A 9,422-nucleotide genomic window follows, 5' to 3' on the forward strand; every position below is an offset into this window, starting at 1 on the left:
GGAAAATTTGAAGACCACAAATATTTTTGTTTGGAATCGTAGCTCCACATGCATTGGCAAAGCATTAGGTATGGCTATTTTATAAGTGAAAGTTCTTGTTTTTTGATTGGCAAGTTTGTGTGTGTGGTTGTGCGAAACAGTGAGTGGTTGAGCATGTAAATGAGAGACTACTTGGATGGATGAGTGGGTTCCTGGATGGAGGAATAAGTAACTGACTAAGTGACCAAGGGCATCAACGATTTATGGTGGGAGTGAGTGCATGGATGGATGTGTGTGTGAGTGCATGAATAATTGGTTGAGTGAATGCATAAATGAATGGATGGGTGAATAAATACATGGACGGATGCAGAAAGACAAAGGCCTAAAGATACATTTGTCATGTTACACAGACTGTTAATAATTGTCAATACAATGCTGGTGCAAGCAATCGTTTCTGATCATTACGTTTCTGCTTTTCTTTTAATTATTACTCTGGGATGATTAACGCAGCTCTAGAACACCTTTAAATGTGTTTTCTGTGTATATTTGCTGTTTAAAGCATTCACAGATAAAAACTAAAAATACCATCTTCAGGTGCCTTTGCTTCTTTTTGTACCAACAGGCCAAAATACCGGTTGTGCCTGTAGAAAACCGGTCAGGTGGCAAACCTAGGGGCAGATTTACAAGCCCCTTGCGCCACTTTTGCTTCACTTTTTCCATGTTAAAAATGAAGCAAAAGTGGCGCAAAGGGCTTGTAAATCTGCTCCCTAGTTTCTAGGTGCAGTAAATCAGCATGTATTATATTACCAGGGACAAATCCTCAGAGTGCAATGCTCTAGGCATCGCTCTTGTGAATATCTTACATATCCAGTAGATGGCAGCAGAGGCTAGATATAGTTTCTATTTCGAGAGGGAACTACTTTCACTTGTGTAGTTTGTGGGAGTTCTTGTGTATAATCCTAAACAAAAGTAACTCAGTGGTATTGAAAATCATATCACTGCGTCATGCATCGTGGCATAGCGCAACGCAGCAATAGAAACAAGTCAGATTGCTGCACATTTGCAACGCAGGCCTAGGAAATGAAGCAATGGTTGTAGTTTGAAATTCTCACCATCACAGTACACTCTGGTAAGTGCAGCTACGCCATGGAGGTCATTATACTGCAACTGGGAGTAGGTAGTAGACAACCATGTAGGCAGGGAAAGAAGGAGAACCAGTTTCATCAGCACATAGCCTCATTGACCTCAGGGAGGAGGAGGTCATGAAATATTACAGACTGAAGAGGGAGTGCATCATGCAATTGTTGGATAAGATAGCGCTAAGTCTCCAGCCAGCAACTGCAAGGACGAATGCTATTCCACCACAAGTCAAACTGATGCCTGTGTTCACATTATGGTCCTCAGGATCCTTCCAAATTACATCGTCCAGACTGGCTGGCAGGGGGCTTTTTTTGCCTTTCGGTCCTCTGTGTTGAATGCCAAAATACAACTTTCACCCCAGTACCTTATCTTCCCAAAAACTACCCAACAACGACTGGATACCAACCATGATTTTTAAAACATTGCTGGATTCCCTCATATGCTTGGTGCCATTTTTTGCACACATGTACAATTTGCGTCCCCTACAGCTATATCACACCTGTACAGAAATTGCCCCGTAAATGTCCAGGCAATAATCGTCCATCCTGGAATGTTCATCAATGTCCTTGAAAAAGTTCCAGGAAGTGCACAATATGCATACATCTTTCACCACAATACCATCAATGAGTGGTTTCAGAATGGCAGATATGGGGATGGTCGACTCATTGGCAACGAAAGCAGAACTATTCCATATACCAGCTAATAGTTTTCAAGGTATGACATGATAGCAATCTCTGTGTTTGTGCCTGGATTTTGTGTCGTGTTCACATAGTGGTAGCATCATACATAAATGCAACCAATGATGTTCCATTGAGTGATTCCCTCACTGATTCTGAAATAGAAATTGTTAGAGACGGGGATCTCTGATTGGCGCAAGGATGTCCTTGTGTCAAGCAGGGACCCTCTCCTCCACGTCAGGGCAAAGGATAACCCCTTGGGAATGACCCTTGCTCACCCTCTAGGTGCGTGGCGTGAGCAGCCAAGGCGATTCTCCAGGCGGTGTTGGTTAAGCAATTATAATCACACACACAGTAAATACATTAATCCCCCCAGAAACGGACACCAGGCATAGGTATGTGAAAATACGGTTCTTTATATAAAAATAGTTATCTTAATATGCAGATTTATCACAAGACCAGTAACGTTGTTTCTATGCCACCAGATTATCAAGCAGGTAAACGGTTCTTTAAGCGGAGGCTTATTTAGTCTCTTTTCAATGTCACTTGGGAGATTCCAGTCTTTGACTTACGTTCAGGCCTACCGCGGCTCACACATCGGTCGTGGGCGCGCTCGCGCTGTGCACAGCTCCTCCCGGTGGCTCCCGGGCAGCGGCGGTGAGACGGGCGTGCGGTGAGGATTAACAGGGAAGTAAGGCGGTGCGGGCCCCGAGCCCGATACTGGAATTCCTGTAGCACTGTTGCGAGGAGAGAGTTGCCCAGATCGGAGCGACTCTCGGCTTCGGGGTAGTGTCTTTGGATCCTCAATCAGCAGGTGTGTGCAGCAGGCAGGCGCGGCCAGCGACCCTTAGCACGGCGGTGCAGGGGGGTCTCCACAGCGGGGGCGGCGCGGCCTGAGATGTCCGGGGATAGGGAAGCGGGGTCACAGGGCACGGTCAGTGCAGCTGGGTGACCCGGCGTAGATCAGTCGTCGGACGGATTCCGGCGGGAGGGGTGACAGCGCGTTCAGCGCACTCCAGTGGCAGGCGATGACAGAGGTGCAGGCAACCTAGCCCGGGGACAGAGAGCGGCTCCGGACGGAGCGGGGCTCTCACGGGGTAGAGGCAGGCAAGCTCCTGAGTGTCACGGCCCTAGGAGGGGGCGATGAGGGGCGCAGTCTCTTTCCAGCGGGATGCACACACGGCTCGAATTGGAGGACGAGCAAAAGCACAGAGAACCCACTAGTCCTGGGGTTCAGTTCAGGGGGCAAGCTCAGATCAAGCCCTTGAAGAATGTTCAAGCACAAAGTAGCAAAGTCTTTTCAGCAAGTCTTTTTCCTCTCCTGTCTCAGCAAGGCAAGCAGCAGGCCAGTCCTTCCAGCGTCGTCTTCTCCTTCTAGTCGGGCAGAGGTCCTTTGTGGTAAACAGGATTCTGATTTGCAAGGAGCAGGGCTCCTACTTTTATACCACATTTCTTTTGTTCTTCCAGGCCAGGGGGGCCTTCGCATAGTCGTTCTCAGTCCTGAGCACTTTGTTGGGGGTACTCTGACTTCTGCTTTCAGTGTGAGGGGCAGGCACATCAGCCGCTCCACAGGAGGTGGAGCCGGCATTCAGGGGACAAGTACGTTCAGGATCACCTTGTGGACAGCGCATCGCCCGTCCGTGGCCAGGTGCAGGCTGAGTCATCAGTCGCTCCCCAGGGGGCGGAGCCAGCTTTGTGGTGGTGGAGCACTGCCCTATTCAGAGTCCAAGGGGCACCCCCACCTCCCACCAAGGTGCTCTCCTGCCATTCGCTACCTGTCACCCCCCCAGCCCTGTCACTCACATAGCCCAGACAGTCAGATACACGCACAGCAGAGGCGGGCTGAGATGGTTAAGCGAGTAAATACGGACTTTCTAAAAGTCGTATTTACAAACCAAGGATAGTAAAATAAACTTGACTACAAGACGTATTTTATCATTCCGAGTTCAGGCATACTAAACATATTTCTCTACCATGTTCCCTGAGCCTGCTGGGATTATAGGATGTAATAATTCCAGCAGCTTATCTGGCCTAAGGGGAACAGGTAGCCTTGCAATAGTGAACCAGGAAGATGGCGGTGATTCACAATTAGGACAGGCCTCACAACCAGGGCCTGTCCTACCTTACACCTACAACGCACCCTGCCCGCGGGCCTACCATAGGGGTGACTAACATGAGGCTAAGGGAAGGTTCTGGGGGCTGGCAAGTGTGTGCACTTGCCCAGCCAGCGTGACAGTACGGGACTGCACGCGGGGTCGGCGGTGGCAGACCCAGGACACATTTTACATGGCCGCTGGTGTGGGTGGCGCAACCAGCGCTGCAGCCCACTAGCGACATTGGCATTCACAAGCCCTGGCACTCCGGGTGCACTTTACTGGGGACTGACAGTGAATCCAATAAACCAATCATGTATACCAATGATGAACACTTTATCTTAGGGAGCACTTGCGCTGCGGCACGGATTAGCCGTGGCGCAGCGCCCTGAGCGGACAACACCAGACAAACAATCGAGGCACACCATCAAAAAGTGGAAGGGAAACTCACGCCAAGGTGCCAGGTCTAACAGAAATAGAAAAAATGTCACAGTAAAAAGTATTGTGTAATGTCACACTGTGCGAGTGGACATAACCACAGTCTATGCAATGTTGAAGACATCAACTGACAAATCATGTGGTCCATGAATATTTTCAATCTAAGAACAAAGGATGAATCTTAGAGACGTTTGAGATTTGTGTATGTAGAATGGTGTGGCAAGTCTAGATTAATTGTAACTTTCCCACTATAATAACGGTTGTTGAGGAAAATTTTGTGATCCTAAGCATATGCGTCACACATGGCAGTATATGTGCAGGGTGATCAAACTATCAGGAGCACAGATGGAAAAAGATCATCTAAATTCTACGTATGTCATGCAGTGAAAGTGTAGTATCAAATCTTGTTTAAATTTGAACTCTAGGTACAAATGTGATGCCAAAAGATCAAAGTGCAGCTAATTCCCAGGGATTCCAACATTCAAGGTCCAAATATATACATAGATAATAAGCCACATTGGCATACTTCATTAATGTGATAGATGAATAATGTAATACCTCAGACTGGCTCCATTTCCTGCATCTCAGTCCATCAATGCAATACTGACACAATGAATAAAGGTGAAAATGCAAAACCAAGATAAGGTATCACAGTGTACTTAGAATCAAAAATGTAACCGTCTCATGCTACAGAAATGGTGTAAAAATCACAGCATATTATTACAGATTCACAAGCAAGGCAACATCACATACTGACATGCTAATACATAATAAGTGTTGTGTACAGATCTGTAGTACAAAGTCACTTATTTCAACACCATTGTGTCCTATACGAAAAAGGGCTACATTGCAATACCTATGTGTCATTCTAAGTTCAGCAAGAAAACTTGCCCAGCAAAAAGCATTTGTTGATGTATACATAAAGCCAATTTAAATATCCATGTTACATGTAATTAATGGTTTCCTCTACTAAGCGACACTGCCATGCACACTTATGTAAACTAACCTAAGAGCAGTGAAACTGTTTTGTAGCCAAGCAAGGACACCATAGGTGAAAATAGGACAAATGTATGAGTGAGTGTCAAACTTGTTGCCACTGTCGCTACCTATATAGCTCAAAATTCTATAGATGGCAGACATATTGATTGCAATTCTCATACAGCTGCTACAAAGTTCAGGTTTGAAAGTTAGAATATATTGATGTGTTGTATGTCTTATTCCATGTACAATCTGTGCAGTGACCCATATATGTTGAACATACATGTGTAAAGTAATGGTCAACAGTAGAGAAGACATGTCAGTTAAAAGTTAAAAAAAAAGTGTATGATTTTGCCTGAATATCTAATACAAATAGTTAGTGAACCAATTCACTGAATGTAGTTTTTTCCTCTTTTCAGATGACCAAGGATATGGTTTGCAACCATGGATCATAACCCTATATCCAAATCTCCAGATGGATGGGCAGAAAAAATATAATTCGGCTCTGAGCATGTCGAATCGTTGTTGAACGAGTATTTGGTGTCATAAAGTCCTGTTTTCGCTACCTCAAGAAAACACACGGTTGAGTTCTGTACTTGCCTCCTATGGTCAGCAAAATTATTTTAGTCTGTGCAGTATTGCATAACATCTGTTTTAAAACAAATGTGCCGTGGGACTATAAAACAGTAATCCCATCTGAACAACACGGAGAGGATGATGAATCTGATGCAGATATAGAGCACACAAAAGCAGGTCATGTGAGACGGGAACAAATTGCTGACAATTTATTTTCATAAACTATGTAGAATCAAAAGTCACTCGGCCATGACTAGTGAGTAGTAAAAATCAATTTCCAAACATCCACAAATCTTTATGTTTGCATCATTTACTTCTGTTTGAAATTATTAATCTAATCACTGTTACAGTCATGAAAAAGATGTGAAGTCGTATCAGACTAATATGAAACACACAATGTCATTTTGTACAGCCAATATTTTGAAGTGATGAATTAGGTATGTGTGAAATCAGATCCTCTATCAACAAATCCTGACTGTACTGGACATATATAGGAGCCAACATAAATAGATGACCCTCAATGTATGGAACTTAACAAACATAATCCCATCTCATCACCATGACTGTTTAGCTGTCAATGCTTCAACATACAAGTATCATTTGCATCATTTAACTCCACAATGTAAAATGACCGTGTAATGACTGGAACTTTGTCAACGGGGGGCATGTCTTTAAAATAAGTTCCCATGTGGCTTATCAAACATATGACACTCATAGAAAATCGTGTCCCACTCAGAATTAGATGTGCAACAATCAGCTGTGTACTGTGTAATTGTCACAAAGCTACTGGATGAGAAGGTTAATTGCCCAATGAGTAATGTAGGTGTGTGTGCATGCATCTGTACGTATCCATGTAGAAGATGATCATGGAGGGATACCACACTATGGTATAAGGGCAATGTATAGTGTAAAATCCACACTAGTGTGGGAGTACTGATCACTTTTGCTTAAAAAGCACAAAGTACCACTACAGCTATATAATGCAAAGACACTAATAATTAGTGAAGTTACAAAAAGACAAACATATACATGTACAAAGTTATACATACACTATTTTGTGCATACCAACTGACTCACAATCAATGGCAATTAAATACCGGTAATCACACTGAACTAAAAATGTTGGGACACAAGTAGTAGTATGACATGCATACGTTTGGGAACTCAGAAGATCAAACCAAAAATATCCCAGTCTTTGGTCTGGCAACATGTCACATTTGTAGAACTTACATATGCTGTTGCAGGGATTCTGCTCAGGAACAGGGACCCTAGAACATTGGCATGTAGGGACTGAATCACAATACAACCTCAGTATCTATGAGTCCGAGTCGACTAGCTATAGTGCCTCACTTGCTCTCCTAACCTTACCAGAGAAACTAGTGAATTGGCACCCCAGAACACCACAATCTCGACCTTCTCACGGTTTGCGGTAACAGGACACACGCTTTCAATCTCTAACTCATACTAATCCACAGTAAGATGAATAAAAGACACGAAGGAAGTTTAGAACGTTTATTCAAACCTTTGTGTCCTAAAATGCAGTATTAGTGCCAAATATATAATCAAATACATATCGGAAACACAGTTAGCATGGCTATTGAACCATATACTAGAAAAAGCCCTGTAATGATATAAGACAGAGTAACCTAAACTCCCCCCTTTCTAGGACCCGGCAGAGGTCACGGAGATTTGCTTGTGGGCGGAGTTTGCAAATGCTCCAGGTCACGTTGTGGTGGGATTGCAGGGTGTGTTCTCGCATTCAAAATCCCGGGAGAACTGTGTTGCACTGCGGACCGTGATTCGGCCCGTGGTGCTGCCTGCTTCTTCCTCGTGGGACGCAGTACAGCCCGATGCACCTCCCTCTATTCTTCAGGCGCGTCGCGGTGCTGAGCGGAGGCCTTCTGTTGATGTTTTGGCATCACAGGTGTGGCCCACGGCGCCTGCTTTCTTTCTGTGTCGGGCACACCACATACCTATGTGGTGGCCCGTTATCTGACAATTTGGATGGCAGGAATGCCGCAGCTCTGGTTATGGAACTACGGCTTCCTATTTTCACATGTTGGGGCACTATATTTTTACCTTCCTTTCACTGGATATATATTTCTTTCTTCATTTTTTCTTGGGGCCATCTTTGCCTTCCCATGGTTCCATAGTCTTCTTCCCAGAAGGCCTTGGGAAGTATCTGCTCTACCAATTCAAGATGGCAATCTTCCTATTCCCTCCTCTATCCTTTTCCTTATCCAAGATGGTGGTCACTTACTTCCTGTTCCTGTTTGGTCACTTCCTATTTATGGGTATTTAAAGGGCTGAATCTTTAATTTCCTTGTGTTGCAACACTCTTTGCTCCTGCTGGTGTGCCCTTGCTCCTGTTGGTATCCTGTGCTCCTGCCTGGTGTATGTGTGATTGCTGCTACTGTACCTTGTTCCTGGTTATAGTCTTCTTTTCCAGTTTGGATTTCTTGCCTCCTAATTCTTTCTTACTGGTAGCTTCTTTCCTTTCTTTTCATTCCTGGAGTCCCACTTCCATCAGAGATTTTCCCTTCGGGTTTTTTCCTCTTGGGACACCTTTTGGAAGTCACATTCTGCTTTGGCCTTTTTCCTTGTCTGCAGCACCGTGGCTACCAGAAGGGGTTGCCCTTACCTCGGACAGACCAGAACCCTCAAGAACCGAAATCAAGAATCTCTCCAACATGCCAGAACCAGTAAGAACACTACAAGTTATGACAAACTGCACCACACAGTTGTCACGTGAATGGCACCATGCCGTCCGCATGGGCTCAGCCATCTTGCTTTCTGCTCTGTTATGAAGCCAGACCTAAATCTTAATCCCTCTTTTTTAATCTCTTTAATCCTCCCCCTTTAAAATGTATCTACCCCTCATTTTTATTTTTTTATATTAGTGTTTGTGCTTCTGTATTTTACATTTTTGGGAAATTTCTTCTGTTTGTTTTTGTGACTTTCTATTTCTGTCACCTTACTTCCGTCTTCTTTCCATTTGCTTCCTTTTCAATTTTTTCTATTCAGCAGCTGACGCACCGCTGGGCTGATATCCTGGACCATGAACAAGACCTGCTCAAACTGCTTGGCGTTGAGATTCCTCCGTGCCACTCAATCCTCCATTCTGATTCCTTGATGCCACGCAATGCCACAAAATCCTGCCACACAATCCTTGCATAGAAAATTAGAGAAAGCTGTAGTTCAATGGCCGCATGACTAAATGTAACTAATAATCAACAAATCAGGGCAACGCTATGTCACCTTAAAGCCTATAACACTATCCCATTTCTAAGAAACCTTGGAGCAGCTTCAGCATCATGTTGTCATAATAAATTCAGCTAATATGCAACATTTCTCAACAATAGTCTTATGCATCAGTCAAAGAGCACTGACCCAGCAATGGAACTTCAACAGAAGAATTTTGGCCACTCGCAACATTAGGAACATTAGACAATTCATACACAATACATGCACTTTAGGCTAATTAGAACAGCCATTCAGTCTTTGGTCTGCAGAGCTGTGAGAAGTGTAGATGCCTAGGGGG

The 9,422-nt window shown here is 44.4% G+C and overlaps 1 long non-coding RNA gene across 1 annotated transcript in view; it reads left to right on the top strand.

Annotated features, from left to right (window-relative positions):
* Positions 1-6,127, top strand: part of LOC146810997 (uncharacterized) — a 184,692-nt gene extending 178,565 nt beyond the window's left edge. Inside the window, exon 3 of the long non-coding RNA XR_014965765.1 lies at positions 5,725-6,127. This is a non-coding gene — a long non-coding RNA (uncharacterized LOC146810997). The remainder of the gene's footprint in view (positions 1-5,724) is intronic.
* Positions 6,128-9,422: the final 3,295 nt, after the last annotated feature.

The sequence above is a fragment of the Triturus cristatus genome, chromosome 7 (genome assembly GCF_964204655.1).
Source record: "Triturus cristatus chromosome 7, aTriCri1.1, whole genome shotgun sequence".
Classification (NCBI taxonomy): domain Eukaryota; kingdom Metazoa; phylum Chordata; class Amphibia; order Caudata; family Salamandridae; genus Triturus; species Triturus cristatus.